This window comes from Manis pentadactyla, chromosome 8 (genome assembly GCF_030020395.1).
Source record: "Manis pentadactyla isolate mManPen7 chromosome 8, mManPen7.hap1, whole genome shotgun sequence".
Lineage (NCBI taxonomy): Eukaryota > Metazoa > Chordata > Mammalia > Pholidota > Manidae > Manis > Manis pentadactyla.
The window spans coordinates 37119177-37144026 of NC_080026.1; the positions used below are offsets into that span (position 1 = coordinate 37119177).

The 24850-nt window shown below is 38.7% G+C and overlaps 1 protein-coding gene across 14 annotated transcripts in view; it reads left to right on the forward strand.

The window, feature by feature from the left end:
- NCKAP5 (NCK associated protein 5) overlaps positions 1-24850 on the forward strand; it is a 1007163-nt gene that overhangs the window by 599585 nt on the left and 382728 nt on the right. The gene's annotated exons all lie outside the window — the stretch shown is intronic.

Here is a 24850-nt window from a genome sequence, read left to right on the forward strand (position 1 = left end):
GAACAGTTAATATAGGACCAGGTGAAGATTCAACCTATTATTTAAAATCTATTTAGGTCCATGGAAAAATCTCAGACTTGTGTGATTACAGTTCTGGGACCAGATAAGGGCACCCTGTGAGGGACAGTTTGCTTTCCTTTCTACATTTCGCTTCACTATTTATAAACCAGGAAAATAATTTAGTTTCTTTTCTCCTTCATGAGGTTACCTCAGGCAGAATCAAGTTTGAGAAGCTGTTCTGAAGTTTTCATGAGCAAACTGTGTGGGTCTTGTTGTTGATTTACCACTTGGATTTGGATATGACTGGTAATGGATAGTACAACTTCCTCAGTATGAGGCTTTCCTAATGACAGCTTAATTTTCAGATGTGTTTCAGGGAGAGACCAATGTTGGCCCTCCTGGTGATTTATCTTATTGTGGTTAATTCCATGAATGCTTTTGACTTTGGTTTAGAGGCTTCTTGGGGGAACAGGGTAGGACGGATGGATGGCTCCTCTGTGTTCAGAGGCATGATTTAACACCCTGTTCAACTCTCTGAGCCAATGATATCACACAGGTACTGTGGAAACGCACCAATCAATACTTTAACAAACGCATGTCCCACCCCTCACAGGCTATCACTCACACAGCCTTGTGGTCCATTTTCATTATGTTTGATGGCAACTCTCACTTTTGTCTCCTACCTTGAAATAATAGATCCTCTCTACCCCCTCCCGAAGCAACTTTAAAACAAGCACTGCTTTGTAATACTTACTATTTTAATGATACAGGAAAGGAGGAGGCAGACGCTACCCTTGCACTGTCTAATTGAGATGTCTCTGTATTCAAGCTATTGATTTACAGGGCATGAGGCACATGGCACAGTAAATTATTTTCATATGATGCCAGGTCATCTGCTGTAAATCAAATGACAATCCTATACTGATCTGAGTTACGCAAGAGCCAAGACTACATTCTCGGCTGAAAGAGAAGATAATTATATATAAAAGAAATGGTGATTAGTTTTACATACTGCTTTTGTGAAGACCCCTCCCTGCCCCCATATAGTTAGTTTTCTTATGTAAAGCTTCATTGAAACTGAGAAAGTTAAGTCCAGTTACATCCAGACAACTAATGTAAATCAGCAAATATGGGGGCAAAAGCTTTTATAACAGGAAGGTAGTTATAAAATAATTTAAATAGACCTACTAAATCATTTCTAATGGCCTTTTACATTTAAACTTTGGTTTATAAAATAATTCTAGTTATGCTATTTAAACAATCCAGTTACTGTAATTTAAGTCTTTGTAAAATTTTTAGTTTTAAGAACTGAACTCTAAGTTTTAAGACATGAACATTAGGAACATGTCTATAGTGCATCATCCTTAAATGTGGTCGACATCTAACTGTTCACATACGTAATTTCTACAATGCAAATAACTGTATTGAATTTAAAAACTTCATATTCATAATGTTCCCCTTTTTTTTCCCTGGGTCTGCCAGTTCATTTTCTGTGTAATATCCAAGATGTAGACTTATTTCAAGTATTGTTTCATGGGATGAGTTTACTTTCAAAAATAATGTTGATAACCTACCTTGTCAAACGATTTGAGCAGCTTACAGTAAGAGGTAGGTTTACATTAAGATTGATAAAATAAAAACAGAAAATAAAGCCCTTGAAAGGGGAATGTGGCAAGTTATCATACTTGCATAGCCCAATATATTTTCTCAGAGTGAGCATTTAATTTAGCTCTAAGATCCCTGGTCAACGAGATAAAAGGGAAAACACAAGAGGGCTGATTATTGAACCTCATAGACAAAGACTTCTATAGCTTTAAATAGAGAAATACAACGTCTGGGACTACAGGGAACATGGCGGCATGAGTAGAGCAGCGGAAATCTCCTCCCAAAACCACATATATCTATGAAAATATAACAAAGACAACTCTTCCTAGAATAAAGGCCAGAGGACACAGGACAATATCCAGACCACATCCGCACCTGAGAGAACCCAGCACCTCGCGAAGGGGGTAAGATAAAAGCCCCGGCCCGGCGGGAGCCGAGCGCCCATCCCCCCAACTCCCGGCCGGAGAAGAGCAGGCAGAGCGGGAGGGAGACGGAGCCCAGGACTGCCGAACACCCAGCCCCAGCCATCCGGGCCCAGAGTGCAGACACAGTGCATGCCCAGGGGGCCCTGGATACTAGGGGAACAGGGCAGCAAGAACAGTGAGCGGGCACCAGAGGCCGGGCGCCGGAGGACATAAGAAAAGCATGCGACCAATTTTTTTTTTTTCTTTTTCCTGCTTTGTTTTGGCGAGTGCTTTTTGGAAGTCTTAAAGGGATGGGGACCCCCAATAGTAGGGAAACAGGGCAGCAAGAACAGTGAGCGGGCACCGGTGGCCTGGTGCAGGAGGACACCAGAAAAGCGAGCGCCCATTTTTGTTTTTTTTTTTTGCTGTTTTGTTTTGGCGAGTGCTTTTTTTGGAAGTCTTAAAGGGATAGGGACCCCAATACTAGGGAAACAGGGCAGCAAGACCGGTGAGCAGAGGCCTGAGGCTGGCACTGGAGAATAAAGAAAAACGAGCGGCCACCTTTTTTTTCAAATAAAAAGATTTTCTTTTTTTTTTTTTTAAATTAAAAATTTTTTTCTTTTTTTTTTTTTTGGTGGTCGTTGTTTTGTTTTGGCGGGTGCTTTTTGGAAGTCTTAAAGGGGCAGGGCGGGGCACTTAATCCAGAGGTAGGGAATCCGGGGATCTCTGGGCACCCTAACCCCTGGGCTGCAGGGAGCAGGGAGGCCCCTTACGGAGATAAATAGCCTCCCAGCAGCTCCTGCTCCAACGTGACTCCACCACTTTGGAGTAGCTTCCCGAACCAGGCCACGCCCACAGCAACAGCAGAGATTAACTCCATAGCAGCCCGGCAGGAAGCAGAAACCCTGTCTGCGTGTAGCTGCGCAGCACAAGCCACTAGAGGTCGCTGTTCTCCCAGGAGAGGAGGGCCACAAACCAACAAGAAAGGAAGTCCTTCCAGCCGTCACTCGTCCCAGTTCTGCAGACTATTCCTATCACCATGAAAAGGCAAAGCTACAGGCAGACAAAGATCACAGAGACAACACCAGAGAAGGAGACAGACCTAACCAGTCTTCCTGAAAAAGAATTCAAAATAAGAATCATAAACATGCTGACAGAGATGCAGAGAAATACGCAAGAGAAATGGGATGAAGTCTGGAGGGAGATCACAGACGCCAGAAAGGAGATCACAGAAATGAAACAAACTCTGGAAGGGTTTATAAGCAGAATGGATAGGATGCAAGAGGCCATTGATGGAATTGAAATCAGAGAACAGGAACGCATAGAAGCTGACATAGAGAGAGACAAAAGGATCTCCAGGAATGAAACAATATTAAGAGAACTGTGTGACCAATCCAAAAGGAACAATATCCGTATAATAGGGGTCCCAGAAGAAAAAGAGAGAGGAAAAGAGATGGAAAGTATCTTAGAAGAAATAATTGCTGAAAAATTCCCCAAACTGTGGGAGGAAATAATCGAACAGACCACAGAAATACACAGAACCCCCAACAGAAAGGATCCAAGGAGGACAACACCAAGACACATAATAATTAAAATGGCAAATATCAAGGACAAGGAAAGAGTTTTAAAGGCAGCTAGAGAGAAAAAGGTCACCTATAAAGGAAAACCCATCAGGCTAACATCAGATTTCTCAACAGAAACCCTACGGGCCAGAAGAGAATGGCATGATATATTTAATACAATGAAACAGAAGGGCCTTGAACCAAGGATACTGTATCCAGCATGACTATCATTCAAATATGATGGTGGGATTAAACAATTCCCAGACAAACGAAAGCTGAGGGAATTTGCTTCCCACAAACCACCTTTACAGAACATCTTACAGGGACTGCTCTAGATGGGAGCACTCCTACAAAGAGCACAGCACAAAACACCCAACATATGAAGAATTGAGGAGGAGGAATAAGAAGGGAGAGAAGAAAAGAATCTCCAGACAGTGTATATAACAGCTCAATAAGCGAGCTAAGTTAGGCAGTAAGATACTAAAGAGGCTAACCTTGAACCTTTGGTAACCATGAATTTAAAGCCTGCAATGGCAATAAGTACATATCTTTCAATAGTCACCCTAAATGTTAATGGGCTGAATGCACCAATCAAAAGACACAGAGTAACAGAATGGATAAAAAAGCAAGACCCATCTATATGCTGCTTACAAGAAACTCACCTCAAACCCAAAGACATATACAGACTAAAAGTCAAGGGATGGAAAAACATATTTCAAGCAAACAACAGTGAGAAGAAAGCAGGGATTGCAGTACTAATATCAGACAAAATAGACTTCAAAACAAAGAAAGTAACAAGAGATAAAGAAGGACACTACATAATGATAAAGGGCTCAGTCCAACAAGAGAATATAACCATTCTAAATATATATGCACCCAACACAGGAGCACCAGCATATGTGAAACAAATACTAACAGAACTAAAGGGGGATATAGACTGCAATGCATTCATTCTAGGAGACTTCAACACACCACTCACCCCAAAGGATAGATCCACCGGGCAGAAAATAAGTAAGGACATGGAAGCACTGAACAACACAGTAGAGCAGATGGACCTAATAGACATCTACAGAACTCTACATCCAAAAGCAACAGGATATACATTCTTCTCAAGTGCACATGGAACATTCTCCAGAATAGACCACATACTAGGCCACAAAAAGAGCCTCAGAAAATTCCAAAAGATTGAAATCCTACCAAACAACTTTTCAGACCACAAAGGCATTAAACTAGAAATAAACTGTACAAAGAAAGCAAAGAGGCTCACAAACACATGGAGGCTTAACAACACGCTCCTAAATAATCAATGGATCAATGACCAAATCAAAACGGAGATCCAGCAATATATGGAAACAAATGACAACAACAACACTAAGCCCCAACTTCTGTGGGACACAGCAAAAGCAGTCTTAAGAGGAAAGTATATAGCAATCCAAGCATATTTATAAAAGGAAGAGCAATCCCAAATGAATGGTCTAATGTCACAATTATCGAAATTGGAAAAAGAAGAACAGATGAGGCCTAAGGTCAGCAGAAGGAGGGACATAATAAAGATCAGAGAAGAAATAAATAAAATTGAGAAGAATAAAACAATAGCAAAAATCAATGAAACCAAGAGCTGGTTCTTCGAGAAAATAAACAAAATAGATAAGCCTCTAGCCAGACTTATTAAGAGGAAAAGAGAGTCAACACAAATCAACAGTATCAGAAACGAGAAAGGAAAAATCACGACGGACCCCACAGAAATACAAAGAATTATTAGAGAATACTATGAAAACCTATATGCTAACAAGCTGGGAAACCTAGGAGAAATGGACAACTTCCTAGAAAACTACAACCTTCCAAGATTGACCCAGAAAGAAACAGAAAATCTAAACAGACCAATTACCAGCAACGAAATTGAAGCGGTAATCAAAAAACTACCAAAGAACAAAACCCCCGGGCCAGATGGATTTACCTCGGAATTTTATCAGACATACAGGGAAGACATAATACCCATTCTCCTTAAAGTTTTCCAAAAAATAGAGGAGGAGGGGATACTCCCAAACTCATTCTATGAAGGTAACATCACCCTAATACCAAAACCAGGCAAAGACCCCACCAAAAAAGAAAACTATAGACCAATATCCCTGATGAATGTAGATGCAAAAATACTCAACAAAATATTAGCAAACCGAATTCAAAAATACATCAAAAGAGTCATACACCATGACCAAGTGGGATTCATCCCAGGGATGCAAGGATGGTACAACATTCGAAAGTCCATCAACATCATCCACCACATCAACAAAAAGAAAGACAAAAACCACATGATCATCTCCAAAGATGCTGAAAAAGCATTTGACAAAGTTCAACATCCATTCATGATAAAAACTCTCATCCAAATGGGAACAGAGGGCAAGTACCTCAACATAATAAAGGCCATTTATGATAAACCCACAGCCAACATTATACCGAACAGCGAGAAGCTGAAAGCATTTCCTCTGAGATCGGGAACTAGACAGGGATGCCCACTCTCTCCACTATTATTTAACATAGTACTGGAGGTCCTAGCCACGGCAATCAGACAAAACAAAGAAATACAAGGAATCCAGATTGGTAAAGAAGAAGTTAAACTATCACTATTTGCAGACGACATGATACTGTACATAAAAAACCCTAAAGACTCCACCCCAAAACTACTAGAACTGATATCGGAATACAGCAAAGTTGCAGGATACAAAATCAACACACAGAAATCTGTGGCTTTCCTATACACTAACAATGAACCAACAGAAAGAGAAATCAGGAAAACAACTCCATTCACAAATGCATTAAAAAAAATAAACTACCTAGGAATAAACCTAACCAAGGAAGTGAAAGACTTATACTCTGAAAACTACAAGTCACTCTTAAGAGAAATTAAAGGGGATGCTAACAGATGGAAACTCATCCCATGCTCGTGGCTAGGAAGAATTAATATCGTCAAAATGGCCATCCTGCCCAAAGCAATATACAGATTTGATGCAATCCCTATGAAACTACCAGCAACATTCTTCAATGAACTGGAACAAATAATTCAAAAATTCATATGGAAACACCAAAGACCTCGAATAGCCAAAGCAATCCTGAGAAAGAAGAATAGAGTAGGGGGATCTCACTCCCCAACTTCAAGCTCTACTATAAAGCCATAGTAATCAAGACAGTTTGGTACTGGCACAAGAGCAGAGCCACAGACCAATGGAACAGACTAGAGAATCCAGACATTAACCCAGACATATATGGTCAATTAATAATTGATAAAGGAGCCATGGACATACAATGGCGAAATGACAGTCTCTTCAATAGATGGTGCTGGCAAAACTGGACAGCTACATGTAGGAGAATGAAACTGGACCATTGTCTAACCCCATATACAAAAGTAAACACAAAATGGATCAAAGACCTGAATGTAAGTCATGAAACCATTAAACTCTTGGAAGAAAACATAGGCAAAAACCTCTTAGACATAAACATGAGTGACCTCTTCTTGAACATATCTCCCCGGGCAAGGAAAACAACAGCAAAAATGAGTAAGTGGGACTATATTAAGCTGAAAAGCTTCTGTACAGCCAAAGACACCATCAATAGAACAAAAAGGATCCCTACAGTATGGGAGAATATATTTGAAAATGACACATCCGATAAAGGCTTGACGTCCAGAATATATAAAGAGCTCACACACCTCAACAAACAAAAAACAAATAAACCAATTAAAAAATGGTCAGAGGAACTGAACAGACAGTTCTCCAAAAAAGAAATACAGATGGCCAACAGACACATGAAAAGATGCTCCACATCGCTAATTATCAGAGAAATGCAAATTAAAACTACAATGAGGTATCACCTCACACCAGTAAGGATGGCTGCCATCCAAAAGACAAACAACAACAAATGTTGGCGAGGCTGTGGAGAAAGGGGAACCCTCCTACACTGCTGGTGGGAATGTAAGTTAGTTCAACCATTGTGGAAAGCAGTATGGAGGTACATCAAAATGCTCAAAACAGACTTACCATTCGACCCAGGAATTGCACTCCTAGGAATTTACCCTAAGAGTGCAGCAATCAAGTATGAGAAAGATCAGTGCACCCCTATGTTTATTGCAGCACTATTTACAATAGCCAAGAATTGGAAGCAACCTAAATGTCCATCGATAGATGAATGGATAAAGAAGAAGTGGTACATATACACAATGGAATACTACTCAGCCATAAGAAAAGGGCAAATCCAACCATTTGCAGCAACGTGAATGGAGCTGGAGGGTATTATGCTCAGTGAAACAAGCCAAGTGGAGAAAGAGAAATACCAAATGTTTTCACTTATCTGTGGAATATAAGAACAAAGGAAAAACTGAAGGAACAAAACAGCAGCAGAATCACAGAACTCAAGAATAGACTAACAGGTACTAAAGGGAAAGGGACTGGGGAGGATGGGTGGGTGGGGAGGGATAAGGAGCGGGGGAGAAGTGGGGGGGTATTAAGATTAACACGCATGGGGGTGTAGGAGAAAAGGGAGGGCTGTACAACCCAGAGAAGACTAGTGATTCTACAACATTTTGCTATGCTGATGGACAGTGACTGTAAAGGGGTTTATAGGGGAGACCTGGTATATGGGAGAGCCTAGTAAACATAATATTTGTCATGTAAGTGTAGATTAGTGATACCAAAAACAAAACAAAACAAAAGAAAACAAAAAAAAAAGGGCAGTTCCTGTGTGGTGACTTCCAATGAGTTCTACACAAGGGTATAAAGGGCGTATAAAAGTGTAGGCAAAGGGTCTGTTTTTCTTTATACAGAGGATCAAAGCCTAATTGGGCTACCCCGAAAATGAACTAAGAGACAATATGAAAGAGAACTTCCAACATCAGCACTCTCTGGAAGACTCATGCCAGAAGATGATCATCAAAAATCCCCAACAAAATCCACGCACTGCTACAGCTGTAGATGCACTCATCCCACCAGCTCCTGGACTTGCCATGGGAATGAAGGAGATATCTAAGCTGGCCTGTGCATACAGTAAAACAACAAATTTGACTGGATCTATACTGTTGGAACTCAACCAAGAATTAGGAGAAGTGGAAATTGTAGCGCTCCAAAATCTTACAACTACAGACTATTTACTGTTAAAAGAACATAAGGGATGTGAACATTCCCCAGGAATGGGTTGTTTTAATTTGTCTGATTTCTCTCAGACTGTTCAAGTTCAGTTGGACAATATCCACCATATCATAGTTAAGTTTTCACAAATGCCTAAGGTGCCTAACTGGTTTTCTTGGTTTCACTGGAGATGGCTGGTAATTACAGATATGCTTTGGTTATGTAACTATACTCCTATTATGTTAATGTGTGTGCGCAATTTAAGTAGTAGCTTAAAACCTATACATGCTGAAGTTACTCTACAAGAAGATATGTCAAAGAAATAATCAATCTTCCCATGTTTTCTTCCGCCTGCTACTTCTATAGCTTTTCTTCTTCCTTCCTAATTACAACCCTTAAATAGAATTCGTGCCTCATATCAAATTTACCGAGTATCATAATTCTTCCAAGTGGTAAAGATACCTCAAGACAAATGCTGGGCATAGAAGCCACAGGGCATAAATATGCAAAGAAGTAAAAAGCTAACCATTTCAAACAATAAGGCTTCTCTCTCACTTAACAACTTTACATTTCCCTGTATGGCCCCGGAAGATGACTGGTTAGCCAGAGACGGGTAAGATTCCTCAAGGGAGGAACAACCTAAGACAGGCACAGTCGCAGGGGGGTCATCAGGTGAGAAATTGGGGATCAACAGAGGTGAGGCTTAGAACCTCACCCCCCCGTTCTGAGAGAAATCTTCTGCATACGTGGATGTTTTATTGCCCTGGTCTAGCTTGGATTAACACATAGTCTACAGGCACACACCTGATCATCTACATTTGCTCTCTTACAACATTAAACTATGTTTTCTACCTTTATCTTGTATCTACCTACCACTTCAGCATTTTATTAAAAATAATAATAATAAAGAGAGAAATGTGGTATCCACATATAAATCAAGTATAAAAACCAAATGAGTATTCATATTTGAACTGACTGTTTATAGTTCATAATGCATGCGCAAAACTGAAAGTTTCTGTGATGACTGTCCTTGCACTGTTCAGCATGTAACTTATTCACTATGTAAGAATTTGTTCTCCATGTAAGAACCTGTTTGTTATGCCTCAGAAGATTGGAGACTGACGAAAATTAGGCTTGGGGTGGATTAATGATTGTGCATTGAGCATTGACCCCCCTATACAGAATTTTATTGTTGTTAACAACCATTTGATCAATAAATATGAGAGATGCCCTCACAAAAAAAAGAAAGAAAGCAAAAAAAAAAAGTACAGACTTCCAATGGTAAAATAAATAAGTAACCGGGATGTAATGTATAGCATAAGGGATATAGTCAAGATATTGTAACAGCTTGGTAGGGTGATAGCTGGAACCTAGAATTGTCATGTATTTAAATGTTTTATCACTGTGTTGTACACCTGAAACTAATGTAATGTAACACTGTGCGTCAACTACCCTTCAATAAAAAATAATTATCTACAAAAAAAAAAAAAAAAAGAAATACAACGTCTGGTAATAAATTTGTAGTAGAAGTTATAGCAAGGCCCCAGTCAGAGATGGTGTGCGGGATATAATAGGCAATGGTTCGAGATGCTGAAAGTAGGATTAATTTTTAGAAGTATTACTAATTCTGCTCTGGCTCTATGTCTACAAAGGTAAGAAGTTCTGAATTTCACAATACGTGAAATGGAAAGGCTGGGTCCATGCCTAAGTGAGAACAAGTGGGTTGGGAAGAGGTCCAGAGCTCAGGTTCTCAGTAAAGCACTATGCTGCGAGTTCATGGGAAAATTCATGTTTATCTAATAAATCTAAATTTATATATGCTGGATCTAATTCTTCCATCATGGACTTGGAATACAGAGGCATGAGATGCTGAATCCTGCTCTGCATGGGTGAAATATTTTCCTGGTAGGTTTGAGGATGATGTAGCTGTGGAACCATCTAAACAATAGTTAGGGAGATTCTGAGTCTCCGATTCAGGGATGAGGTAGACATTGGAGGGGAAAGTTAGAAGCTGGGACAGTTAGGTGCCTGTGGTAAGTAGAGTTCAGGTGTCAGAATGAGTGAATCCAGAGAATTAGTCCCGAACTTGATTTTGTGCAGTTTCAACTAGGTGATGGGCCTCGTGGCTTAAAGGCATGAGGTAAACCTGAACATTTGTGATTATCTGTGATGAGTAATGGGATCACTTAGGTTATAAAAATCTATAAAGATGTTTGAATGAGTGGTTCTCTTATATGTCAGTTGCCACGAAACCTTCATCCATAATCTCTTCCCTCTCAACCTCTGGTTAAAGTATAATGATCAGCAGTGGTCCAAAATTTGGGAAATAAAAAAAAAGGGAGAGAGATGTAACTGGAGATTACATAATCAGCTCTAAGCTCATAAATCAGAAATTGCCTGCACTGAGGGTGCTTTAGGCCACTGTAACAAACTTGATTCAGACCATTTACCTTTTTAATGTAAATGCAGAGAAGAAAAAGAGATACTTTCAAATTAATCCTTCTTCATGGACGAGGAGCATTTCCAAAAGGTGGTTCTTAGAAGCAGGTGGTGGTATCATTAGACCTGCCCCTTGTTTGTCTTATTATTTGGTAATAAAAATCAAATGCCTTGCAGATGTCATAATGATTGTTTAACCCATGGTCTATGTGGTATACATGGCTGGGTATATTTTATTTGGGATTAGCTTTGTGACCCACTCCCACCTCCATATTTCCATAACTGTCTTTACCTGCTTCTTTGAACTGTGAACAGCTGAGGTTAATGGTGTGGACTTGGCACCCCCATCACTCCTGTATAGAGATAATTAGTGTTTGAACCCCCAGCCTCATTACTCCACCTTGAATGAATGAAGTGTTTGTGCATCTGCTAGATTCACCTGGAGCGGCAAGTCCAGGAGCACTGTATAAAACCAAGTATTTTATGTTCAGATAGAATAACAAAAATTTTTTAAAAAACAGACTTGTAAAGAAATAAACAACTTTATGGAGTGCTGATTTCATGCAAAACATGTGGTCTACACATGCATTTGAAAATAACCTAATCAATGTGTAGGCTATTGCTGAAAGTTATTCTTACTAGACAGTCAACCATTTTATTGTGTCCACAGTTAACAAACAACACAGCATGTGTCCTCAAAAAATGTAGAATCCAGATAGAGAAGCCTTATGCACATATGTGAACCAAACTCCACATTTATAACTTAGCTGTAAATGAAGGGAAATTTTGTCCAAATTCAAGACAGCCAAACTTCCTATCTGTTTGTGGTGTGTTATCATGCAAAGATGTGAATGAAGCCAGATTAAACTAATGATTGTGTAGTGATACTGGTAATAGTAATACATGTGCTTATTGTGTGGTAGCTCTATGTTGCAGTATGTTTGAAACTTTAAATTAGAATCAACCTGGTAGACTCACCACCAAGTAAATATATCTTATAATCTACAGTTAGCAAACAACATCACACCCAAAGCAACATCATCAGAAATCAATTCTTATCAATTCTTGTTTCTCTACAGCCTTGAAATGTTCTACATGCTGTGCATGTGTGTGTATTTACACCATGCAGTGCAGATTTAAGTAGTGGAGAACAATTAAGCTTTGCCATCCATAATAGACTAAGATGTTTAAAAATCACCCAAGTGGAGTCCACACTTTCACTCTCTACCTCCAGAATTTCTGTGCACCTGTTTTGACCTTCTCTCCCTGCACTGTTACTGGCTGCCTTGAAGCTATTTCTCTGCTTACTGTAACAGAGATTTCTCCTATCACAGTTGATTGCTATGCTTAAGTGCAGTTTGCTGCCTGCTGAACTTCAAGGAGACGTAAATGGAGTTGGTTTTACTGCTTAACTCGCTCACTGGTTGCTGTTCACATTATCGACTCTCAGACTGTATGGGATCGTAGGGTTCATTTTCTGCTGCCCATTTGGAAGCTGTAGGCACCTGGCATAGAAGCATGTGTTGAACAGGATAATATACCCTTAACTGTTCTATCCACGTATTCCCTTCTGCCTCTGTATCCGGTACATTAAAGGAACATTTTCTCTACATCTTTAGAAAAATAAAACATAACAAAACAAGAAAAAGCTGTCAATTGACCTTTGGACAGTCAACAGCACAGAGCCCCTTCTGCTCCTCTTCTGCTTTTGTTCCCATCTCAGACCATTCGTCAACTTTAACCTATCGTAGAGGCTGGCTCTCCCTAGTGCCTTGTTCCTCCTGATAAATGTAGAGAGTAATTTTCTGTTGGTTTGGGACTGCTATTTTTTTTTCACTATCGGCAATATTTCTGGCCAAGACTTTTTGTAAAAATGGAGGCGTCTCTTCTGCTCCTCTGAGAAAATCCACCAGAAGTTAAAAATGGCAGAGAAACATTGGTTAAATAATACATTTTCTTCAGATGACAATAGATGGAAGAAAACATTTAAAATGGCATTTCTTAAAGTGCCTGGTTGACGTAATATGGGTCATACGTTGATGTCAGAAGTTTATACCTTAGTGATCTAGTATGTGAGCTTGCGTTTGAGCAAAGCAGAGGGAGGCTAAAGCCAAGTACATAGAAGAGGGAAATAAACGAGGCCATTTTCAGCTCCGTGAACAACTTCAATTTAATGCTGAGCATTCCTTAATATCTTTGTACTTCTGTTTCTGCATAAGACATGATGACATTGTCACAAGTTTCTTAAATTCCTAGCAAAGCTGTAGGTTGTTGAGAGAAAAGTGTGGAGGTTATATTGCCTGTTATTCATCCTAGGTAGTGAAAACAATATTAACACAGTCACAGAGAATAGTTCCTATTTCATTGCAAAGAGCATTGTCCTATTAAATGGGGTTTATGGGATAGCCCCACTTCTAACTAGCTTAGTAACTTGGGTTAAGTAACTGGACCTTTCTGGATCTCAATTTGTTCATTTGTAAAAGGAGGAAGTTGAATTGCATTATAGTTTCATAGTACTTTTATGGTTTTTAGAAGATGGCATATTTAAACTGAAATGTGTTTCCTGCGTGAAGTCACAGTCATGCAGTTGTGCATGGGCCTTCTCGAGGTTCAGACAACCAGGCTGAGGGCTGAGGGCTTGGTATGGGCTGCCTTCCCCTCCGCATTGTGATCGCAGTGGGACTGGGCTTTCACCCCATTTATTTTGGTTACTTCACTCAGGAGAAGCCAAAATTAGAAAACTGCCCAGCCCACATGAAATATTTCTGTTGAGGACAGTCAAAATTGAACCTTGAGGAACTTGACTGGCAAAAGGAAGCTAAGATCCCCTGCAATGGGTATAACCATTATTGCTCTTGGCTCTGATGTTGTCCTGCTTTAGGATTTATTTGAACTAGTTTGGGACAAAGACTGAACAGAGAGAACTTCATGACAACCACCAACTGTTTTTACTTTTAATTTCTCTGAAGAAATAGTACATGGCAAAACCCCCTGTGATATAGTCTCTTTTCTAAATATCTTTTTCATTTATCTATTACAACTCCTAATGTGCTACTATCCCTACCCTAACATATGTTTTCTCTGAAGAAAAAATAAATTCAGCATATGGAAGTATAAGTTTTACTTTAAAATCGGAAACTAAATTTATTCTTACTCTTAATAATAAAGGCTTTTTTGGTTAGGTTTGTAGAAAATCCACGTTTTTAAGTATATAGTTTGATTGGTTTTAGCAAGCATATAACATCATGAAATTCATGAGATCGTGAATATTTTCCTGCCCATGAAAAGTTCCCTCATTCCCTTTTGTTGTCAGTTCCCACTCCCTACCCAGGCCCCTGGCAACCACTGATCTGATTTCTCTCCTGATAGTTTTGCCTTTTTTCAGAAGGTCTTAGAATTGAAGTTACAAGTATTTCACTTTTTTGTGTCTGGCTTCCTTCCCTTAGGAGTCTATCAGTTCATTCCATTCCGTTGCTTGTTAGGCGTCCATTGTATAGACGTTCCACTGTTCACTCATTTACCTGCTGATGAGTTTCTGCTTATTCTTGGTGAGTGTAAAGTATCTGTAAACATGCAGCTTCCAGGCTCAGGACATAGTGTGGTTTCATGTCTCCTGGGCACACGACTGAGAGTGGTATTATTGAATTGCATAGGAGACATAGTGTGATTTTACAAGAAACTGCCAAACTGTTTTCCAAAATAGCTGTGCCATTTTGCATTCCCACCGCCCGTGTACAGGAGTTCTAGTTGTTCCATGCTGATCAGTGCTTCTTGAAAAACAAAACACAGATCAGAAAACCACACAAAACCAATGTTGGGCTTAATGAATTATCCAAGGGTGGGGCACTCTTGTAACCAGCCAGTAAAGAAGAAAGAGTGCTGGCCACCCTTCCTCTTCCCCCAGTAACTATTATCCTGACTTTTTAGCAGTAAAATCCTTATATTTTAGTAGTTTTATCATTTAATGTATATTCCCAGATACTTTAGTTTAGTCTTGCCTGTTTGTTATAAAACTAGATAGTCCTTTAGGTTTCTGTAACCAAGAGGTCACCCTCCATCGCTTGTTTTTCCTTCAGGTTTAGCTCTGAAGAACCTTAGAGCTTTTGACCTATAGAGTTTCTCACAGTCTAAATATGTTGATTACTATTCTTGGGGCCATTCAACATATTTTTTGGTTCTCCATATTTTCTGCAGATTGGCAGCTGTTTCCATAAATTGTCTTAATAGTGATCTAAATAAAGAAAGAAAGGTTTGTTGCCTATCAAGGGGTAGAGTACATTCTCATTCCCCCAAATCTTATACTAGTACCAGTGACCTTTACCATGGTAGACATTCAATGAATATTTGTTGTCTGCAGAAAGGATGAGTGAGTGAATACAAGAATGAATGAATATCTTCAATGAAACAGTGAGATGGAGCCAGAGTTATACTGTGAAAGACTTAGGTTAAACATACGGAAGAATTTTAAAGATAATGTGTTTAGGATAGAAATTTATTTCCAAGAAAGGCTTTAGAATAGCCATGTCTGTGGGTCTTTAAAATTTTGATAATAGTCATCATTCTTAGAGCTATAAACCATGATGGCCTGAGAGGATGAAGGCCTGATTTCCCTTTCCTGGGCTTCTATGATAAAGTGCTCACCTTTAAAAGATGAGTTACCTTTTTCAGAATATTCTTTGCAAAATTCCTGTCTGCAGGGCACTAAGTGGAATTTGGTGCATTGAAAGTTTACTTCCCATAGGGTACAGTTTACTTTCAGTGAATGTTTTATAACCCTCAGAAAACATTTATACCAGTCTGTCTGCAGTAGCATGTGGGCAAGTGCAAGGCAGCCATCTCTGTATTGTTCTGATTACCTTTTGGTCCATAGGCAGTGCATCTGATGAATGGTGTTCCTGGAGAGTGTATCTCTGAGTGCTGACTGCAAACCCTCGGAACTGTGCTTTGTGATCCTTTGTTTAATTTGTGAAAAATAATTCAGTTAAGATGGTCCTTGTTTACAAATGTCTACATCTGTTGCTAACTAACAGCCTCCAGCTTTTAAAAATGTTTCCTGAGAATAAAATAGGGAATTAGCTATGCAGTTCTGACAAAAGGAATGTGTTGTAGATTTCATTAAATTGTGTTTCAGAATTCTTTCCCCATATCTTTTGACCAGAAGTTTTCAGCTGTCATTTGTAGGATCAGCAAATGGTAGGATGTATTATCTAAATACACAAATACAAGTTTCTTTTTCCATATTTAATTTCTAGAGAATTTCAAGCTTTTACATTTTATAATAAGCACTTTTATTAATATTGCCACCAACATGACCACAAATATAATGATGTTTACATTTCTTCTACTTTTCAAATGTTTGCCAAACCACTACTTACAATATTTCATTCAGTTTTCACTATAACCCTATACATGGTAGGCAGGGCATATTGCAATATCATAGTTTTTATAAAAACAATATTGGACCTTAAAAAATGAAGCACCATCTTTATGATTACATAGCTGGGTGGATGCTAATCTAGAACGTATGACTTCTGCCCGCTGGTCAAATACTCTATTTCTTCATTCATTTTGTAGTTTATGATGAATGTCAGAAAATGCAGCCTCAAATGGTGCTAGAAACAACTGTATTTCATATAGATTTCAACCTTGATCAGAAATTGACATGTTCTGCCATGGACAGTGTTTCTTAAACTTGATCACCATTATCTGAGTGAGACTGTACCCAAGAGAAACGTGGGCCAGAGTGATAAGTGAAATTATACCAAATTAAAAGGAAAACTTGGTTGCTACCCTCTTCCCACTTCAGAATTAATAAGGAAAGTCCAAGGGTTGTGTCTTCAGTGCCTTGTCTGTAATGTTTATCTTCTTAGTGTCTTTTTGTACCATATTATGGAACCAGCTGGGCTGATGACTAAACTGGTGTTTCCAGAAATCTGGACTCCTATCCACTTACAATTTCACTTACTATGTGGACTACATAGTCATTGAATTTAACCAAGGTAACCCAAATTTCCCCTTTGCTATTGGCTTGGGTGATATGTATTTAGCTAACAAAACCCAGTTCCAGATTCACCTTCTCCTTGATGCCTTTTTAAATATCTCACTTTTCCTCACTTCATTGCTATACAGACTTTAATCACATAATGATATTTTTTTCTAAATGCCACCACATTTTTGGATGTCATTATGGGGTATTCCCCCCAGTAGAATGTAAACATTTTATGGTTCTAGCCTGATACATAGTAGATCCTCAGCTGAAATAAATGAATAAAGGGACATTTCCGATGGGCCAAGTTGCTGTGTTAAGCTACCATTTATTGAACTCTCACTGTGGATGACATGGCCATCCTGGTGCATCATATTTATCTGAAAAATTTTCAGATCTCTAATTTATATATATTTTTTTAATTTTTCCATTCAGATAGTATTGCTGCCTTTAGAGTAACTTTTTGCAGGCACTAAGACAAAAATATGAAAGTTAAAAAAATAAAATAGCAAAATTGGTTTGACTCTGGGCTCAGCAAGGTGGGTGGGGGCACAAAATAAGTTATGTCCCTGTCCCTAAGGATTTATGGTAAAAAGAGTCACACTTGAAAAAAACTAACCTTAGATGAAATCAAAAGTTTGCTGCAAGAAAGGGAGAAAAAAAAAATGACTTAAGAAAAACTCTGCAAGTCATAAAGGGATTTATTTGAGCTAAGTATTGAAGCATGTGTAGATAAGGAGGATTTAATATGGAACTAAAGGAAGGGCATTTTAGGTTAAGAGAACAGAAAACAAAGACAGGCCTAAAGGTGTAAGGATTCACGATGGGTTTCTGAAGCAGCTGGCTAACAACTGTGTACTGCTGGATCTCAGTTCTGCTAAGGCCCTTATCCGAGCACACTAGCTGTTTGAACCAGGCTTTCATCACTCTTTCGCAGCACGGGTAGTAAAAGAAAGAGTGGCCTACCTTGACAGTGTTGATCTTATGAATATCTCAATCAAACAAGCCAATCTTACTTTGAACCCTTTTCTTGAAGCCCAGCGGTCACCTTTGATGTCAGAAACACTTTAAGAATTGATTTCTATTCCCTCAGCAATTCACATTATTGTCAAGAGAGTCTCCAGAGAAGTGGTAATATATTTAATATACTTGCAATATTCATGACACATATTACGCTTACAAGTCTATTGCCTTTTCAGAAACAATCACCAAAGTCCACGATATGTTATCAGGAAATACCCTACAGGTCTTTGTAATAGATTTGAATGTCTTCAAGATTCTGCAGACCCAGACTTTGTAAGCATCTCTCTTGAGTAAAGAATTGAGCAGTAGAGTAGTGAGGCTGTAGTTTCTGCCTCAATGCATATAAAGCCCAGTTCAGGAAAGGCCAGGACCTTGGAGACTGTAATGGCAGTGAGAACATCCATCATTTAATAAAACCTGAAGAGAAGAAGGACTGAGTCTAAATGTACAATGAGAGAACTCTTAGGTGTGAAAAACAGCAACACTGTATACTTGAAACTTCTCTGAAGAGCCTTTAACCATAAGATATATGAGATGCATATGTGCAACTCATTTATTTTTTATTAGCATTTAAGGAGAATTTACCAGGTGTAAGGTAGTATTATAGGTACCAGGGAGAAAGCTATGAGACAAAACAGAAAGTGTCCCTTTCTCATAAATAACACTACATGTAATTTAATTCTTATAGTAACCTTCCATGAAAGATATTCCTATTAACTCTTATTTACAGATGAGGAAACTGAGGCTCAGATGGGTTAAATAACTTACCCATTTTCATACATCTTGCATGTATTACAGCTGGCATTTGAAGTCAGCTTGGCTGTTAACCATTATTTTGTATCATTTCCTGTTTCTATTGCCCACAAAAGAGCAAGTGAGCTAGTATTTACTGAGTATTGATCTTGTACCAGTTGCTTTTTGGGGGGTGCTTTAAACATGAAATCACATCGCCTACAATCCTATGAGGAAATATTAGCATCAGTGTTTTATAGATATGGAAAATAAGGCCCAGAGAAACTAAAGAATTTGCAAAAGCTCACATAGTCACTAAACAGGTGAGCCAGGATTCAACTCAGGTTTGACCTTAATATATATTATCTTCATGTCGTACACTATGAAAGGTAACAGGTATGAAGTTTCTCAAAAATTCAGTATTTACTTCAATCTTTATCTTTGGAGCAAGTAAATATAGTCAATGATTTGGACATATACTAATTTACTGAACTCTATTGGGATGTGTTCTACATGACTGACTAGTTTCTCTGTTACTTTGCGTAAGACACAAATGTTGTTTCAGACCTATATTTTTGAGCCAGCTCACTCTACAACTTATAAAACTTTATAATAATTAAGTTCAAATATCAGTGTGTCCTTTTCCAGAATACTTGATTAATGAGCCTTTAACAGTTTGAGAAATTGATTTTTAGCTAAATTTGAAGTGAATCCTAGATGCAAACACAGTGATTTATGGAGTCCAACATCCTTTGCACTGTGTTACTTCTCAAAACAATACTCATCTACATGTCCTCCCTATTTTCAATATTTCAATCAATATTTTTCTCCTATTTTCACATAAATGTAATCATCAAATCACCAGGAGAAAGGAAAATATACGAGGTAGAAAAAGGTGAATATTTATTATGCTGTCATTTATCGGAGAACTGGGATTTGTGTACCTGTGTGTATGTGTGCATGCAAACAAATATATGGAAAGAGATGTATTTGGAAGGATAAAGTAAAACTTTATGGTTAGCTATTAGATATTAAGAGAGAATAGAAGATGGGTACAAATAGAACTAAATTTCTCTGAATAAACTTTGTTTTGGGGGATTTGACTTTATAAATATGTGAATATTTAATTGCATTATAACATCTAATTTAAAAATTCCTAAAAATTGAAACGCAACAAATACATGTAACTACAAGTTGAGTTGATGACAAAACTTCACAAAGAAGAATTCTTTGAGGTGATTTTGAGACAGAAGTTTATACATTCATAGTAATAAGGACCAAGAGAAACATATATTATGTTGCACACTTAAATGTAATATAATGTTATAGGTCCAGTAAATAAAAAAATACAAATGGAAAAAATTAGCTGTGAGAGACAAAAGAAATGCACAAAACTGTCATCATTTTTAGGAATCATAATTTTGGAGATTGTGTTGGTATTGGTATTCTGAGTCTGTTGATAAAAAGACTAATGATCCAATTTGAAAAAGCTGCCCACCCCCCGTCAAAAATACCTGGATTTGTGCATCAGCAGGAATAATATCTGCAGCATATTGACATGCAGCAGCTGTTTAAATCCTGCGCTCATAGTGATAAAAAAACAATGCTAACACTAGCTGTGTAGGATGTTTGAGTACCTACTCTTTATTTTCAAAACAGGTAAATAAAGGAAAAAAATCAAGCATTCATCCTGTCTTTCCTTTAAGAACTATAACTAAATCACTATTGAGGGGAAAATTTTTCTTTAGAGGCTATTTCAGCTAATAAATGAAGAAAGTGATATAATTAGAATGTATTAGAATACATTTTGCAGCTCCTAATGAAATGATGGATTTAGGCAGTGATCATCACAGAGAGACAGTTACCTGATATGTTGTCTCCAGTGGAAATACCAGCACCATTTTGCCAAAAAATGAGCCTGAATCTAATCAAGCCTGTAGATCTAATGACCAATTCATAGGAAACATCATGAGAATAGGTTGGGCAAAATCCAAACTATGGGAAATTCTACCAAGACCAACAACCTGGTTTCCTCAACAAATAAACTACAAGAAAGAAAAAGGAAGTAGGAAGAAAACTGGTAGCTTAACAGTCTCAAGAGACATTGTGTGGACCTGAGGTGGATACTGATTTGAATAAACTGTAGAAAGAAAAATGTTACATTTTTTCAAAGAGTCTTCATAATCTAAATATACATACTGATATAAACATGATTTATTTTAAATAATCTGGAGGAAGGGTCAGGATTAAGGTGAAACGTAATTGGCCTCAAGTTGGTTATAATTGAGCTGTGTGATAGGCACATGAGGGTTTCTTATACTATGACCTCTAGTTTTGTAGATGTTTAGTTTTTCATTAAAAAAAAGAAAGTACCTCAGAAAAATGCTATTTCTTGTTATGGATTATTACCTGTAATCTTAGTATAGCTAAAGAAAGTAACAGAATTAATACAATTACTCTCTCATTTATAAGCCTGTCATTTTCTGACATGAATTCTGATAACAGCCCCACCCCTAACATTTATGAGGCCTTGAACAAGAGGACAAGAGGTGGCCCCCATTCCATGTGTCTTAAAATGTAAAGGTCATAAATCAGGCCAGCATACTGCCAAATAAAGTATGTCATTCCCTTACCTGGATGAATAACCTTCATTATCCTAGAAGAACAAATTTGAGTTTAAAATGCTCAGAGTCCTTGGTGTTTTGTGCTGGCTTGTGGTGGTATCAGGACAACTACTTCCGAACCCCAGCCTGCAGCCTAATGCTTTGGTCAGCTCTCTTTCTGTCCCTGCCCCACTTCCCATCTTCCCGAACAATCAGGGGCCTCAGGGCACCTGTATGCATACCCCAACTTTCACATCTATACCCTGTTCATACCCACTTCTTGGGACTCGGTGTGTACGGAAGTCCATGCAGGTCCTGGAAGCAGACTCAGGGCTATTTGGAAGGAAATTCCGGGTTCACAGAACCCAGGGCATCATGGGGAGAGAGGAAGCACAGACCCTGCGTGGGCACATCCTTTTGACCCTGAGGAGTCCTCAGTTGGTGGAAAGGGTGTTTACAGGAGGGTCAGAGCAGAGGCCTCTAAAATTCAGGGCATACTCTTACAGCACTAAACTATGTTTTCTACCTTTATCTTGCACCTACCTACCACTTCAGCATTTTATTAAAAAAATAAAAATAAAAATAAAAATAATAATAATAAGGGAGAAATGTGGGATTCACATATAAATCAAGTATAAAAATCAAACAAATAATCATATTTGACCTGATTGTTTATAATTCATGATGCGTGATCAAAACCGAAAGTTTCTGTGATGACTGCCTTTGCACTGTTCACCATGTAAGAACTTATTCACTATGTAAGAACTTGTTCCCCATGTAAGAACTTGTTCGTTATGCTTCAGAAGATTGGAGACTATTGAGAATTAAGCTTGGGGTTGATTAATAAGAATAAATAAATAAATAAATAAATAAATAAAAATAAAATTCAGGGCATAGAACTTGACATCTTGTGCCTGGCATAGGGGTCTGTTAGGTTGTATTTTACAAATCTTATAAGAAACCCTTGATTTTGCTCACATGGTTTGACATTTTTCATTGCTTTTGACATTTACAAATACTAACAACAATGTAACTGAAATATAAACTGGGTATTAGTCGTCTATAAAAGTTGCTTTTTTCTCTCAAACTATACTTCACAATTTCAGAGGATTTAGCTGCCCATCCACTTTGTGGAATGTTACACCAGCTCAAAACATACTCAAGAAAGAAAGGCAAAACAGAGCAAACTAATTTTCCCAACCATCCTTAAAGGAAGAGAGGATTCTTGAGCAGCATCCAAGCAGGGGCACTGGCCTGCCTCCTAAACTCTACAGTACTGATGATACCGTGAGTAGTTAGAGAAAGCCTGTTCTGAGTTGGCAGAAAACTTTCTTAAGACAAGGAAGTGTAATCCCATGGAACTGCTGGAAACAGAACATAGCAAGAAAAACTGGCCTGGCTGCCCTCTGTCCCATCATCTGAGGACAAGTTTCATTCTGATCAGTGCTGAAAGTATAAAGCAAGCAGTAGGCTTTGTGCAAACATCAGGCCCTGGGTCAGCTCTGATAGAAATAAGACAACCAGCTATGGGGCAGTCTGTTCCACCATGGTGACCTGGGCCCAATTTTGTGGGATCGGAATATTTGTAGGAGATAAATTATAGAGCAGTGCTGACAATAATTTCATATTAAACCAAATACTTGTATTCATCTGTCTGCACAAAGGCTTGGAAGAGACTCCAGTACTTCTGTGCCTTACTGCAGATGGCACTGCCATTGCTGTGGCTGGTGGTTTCAGCTGAAACTTAGGATCAGAAGTATAACTGCTTATTATACCGTGATCTACTCCTTCAACAGATATTTGTGAGTGTTTTTACTGCGTATCAGGCAGTGTTATAGATGTGTGTGTGTGTGTGTAAGTGTACTTACTTAATCTTCACAGTTAACCAGTGAAGTAGAGAACATTGTACCTATTTAAAGATAAGTCAGCTTAGGCTCAGAGAGCTAAGACCATACCAGAAAGGAAGTAATAACTTCTGTATTGCACTTGCAAATTTTATACTCTTTCTATATGTTGTACTGCCCCTGATCTTCCCATTTTCTTGTATGAAGAATTTTTTACTTCTGAATCCCAGTCAGAATTCTGTTTCAATATCCTGTCATACACTCTTAATTCACCTGGAATCTTAGTTTCTATTTTTGAGGGGTTCTACTACTCATACTCTGCTATGTTCCTCTTTTCCTAGAATTAAAATGTCATGTGATTTTCCACTAATTTGCCTTTTACTCTATGGACACTATTATGTATTTTTCATGTAAGCATCCTGTCTACCAAATGTTCATCACAGTCCAGTATGAATGAAGTCTTGAGTGGAATTGGAACTGATTACAATAAAGAAGAAACATTCCACTTAAATTGCCCCTCCCTGCACTGAAGGTACCAGGAGCTAATCTTCTTTGGATCGTGCCGCTGTGAGGGAGATCATTTTTGTTTCCATGGACATGATGGCTGGGAGGTATGAGGAAGCAGTGGGCACAAGAGTATTTGTAGTGTGGTGGTCTACCTGTGGCTGTTATGAAGACTGGTTCACATGGATTAAATGGAAATGACTTTCACTGGCTAATTGATACATACACTCATCTTCCTTTAAACTCTATGGCTCTCATACCTCTTGCATATCCTGTTGGTCTTGGAATACACTTGGTACCCTACAAGGATTTGCCGACTGATAGGCTGGACACACAGTGGCAGTGGGTACGTGTGGTTTTAGTCAATGTGGTCCAGGCCTCAGTGACATCTGTCTAGGGATGAATATGGACAGGTGATTCTTAGTGGCAGTCTGCTTTGAAAGGGCTCTTCGCTTGCACCAATGATTCTGAATTCACTTAAACTGGTCAGAGGAGAGAATGTTTCAGAACAGGTCTCTTTTCCTTTATCATTTTCTCACTTGGTGCATGTTGTGGACTGAATTGTGTCTCCCTCAAATCTGTATATTGAAGCCCTAACCCCCAGTGTGACACATTTAGCCATGGGGCCTTTAGGGAGGGAGGTAAGGTGGATGAGATCATAAGGGTAGGGCCCCGGTCTACTAGGGCTGGTTCCCTTTTAAGAAGGGGAGGATATGCCAGAGCTTGTCCTCTGTCTGTGAGCACATGGAAGAAAGGCCATGTGAGCACACAGTGAAAAGGTGACCATCTGCAAGCTAGGAAGAGATTCCTCACCAGAAACCAACCTTGAGGAGCCCTTGATCTTGGATTTCTAGCCTCCAGAACTCTGAGAAAATAAATTTATGCTGTTTAAGCCCCCAGTCTGTGTTGTTGTTATGGCAGCCCAAGCTAACCACAGTGAGAGTGGAAGGCAGAGCTGTAACACAGCCTTCATACGTTTGTACGTGGAACACACAAACTCCATACTTCCTTGGTTAGTAAAACTGTGGGTTATG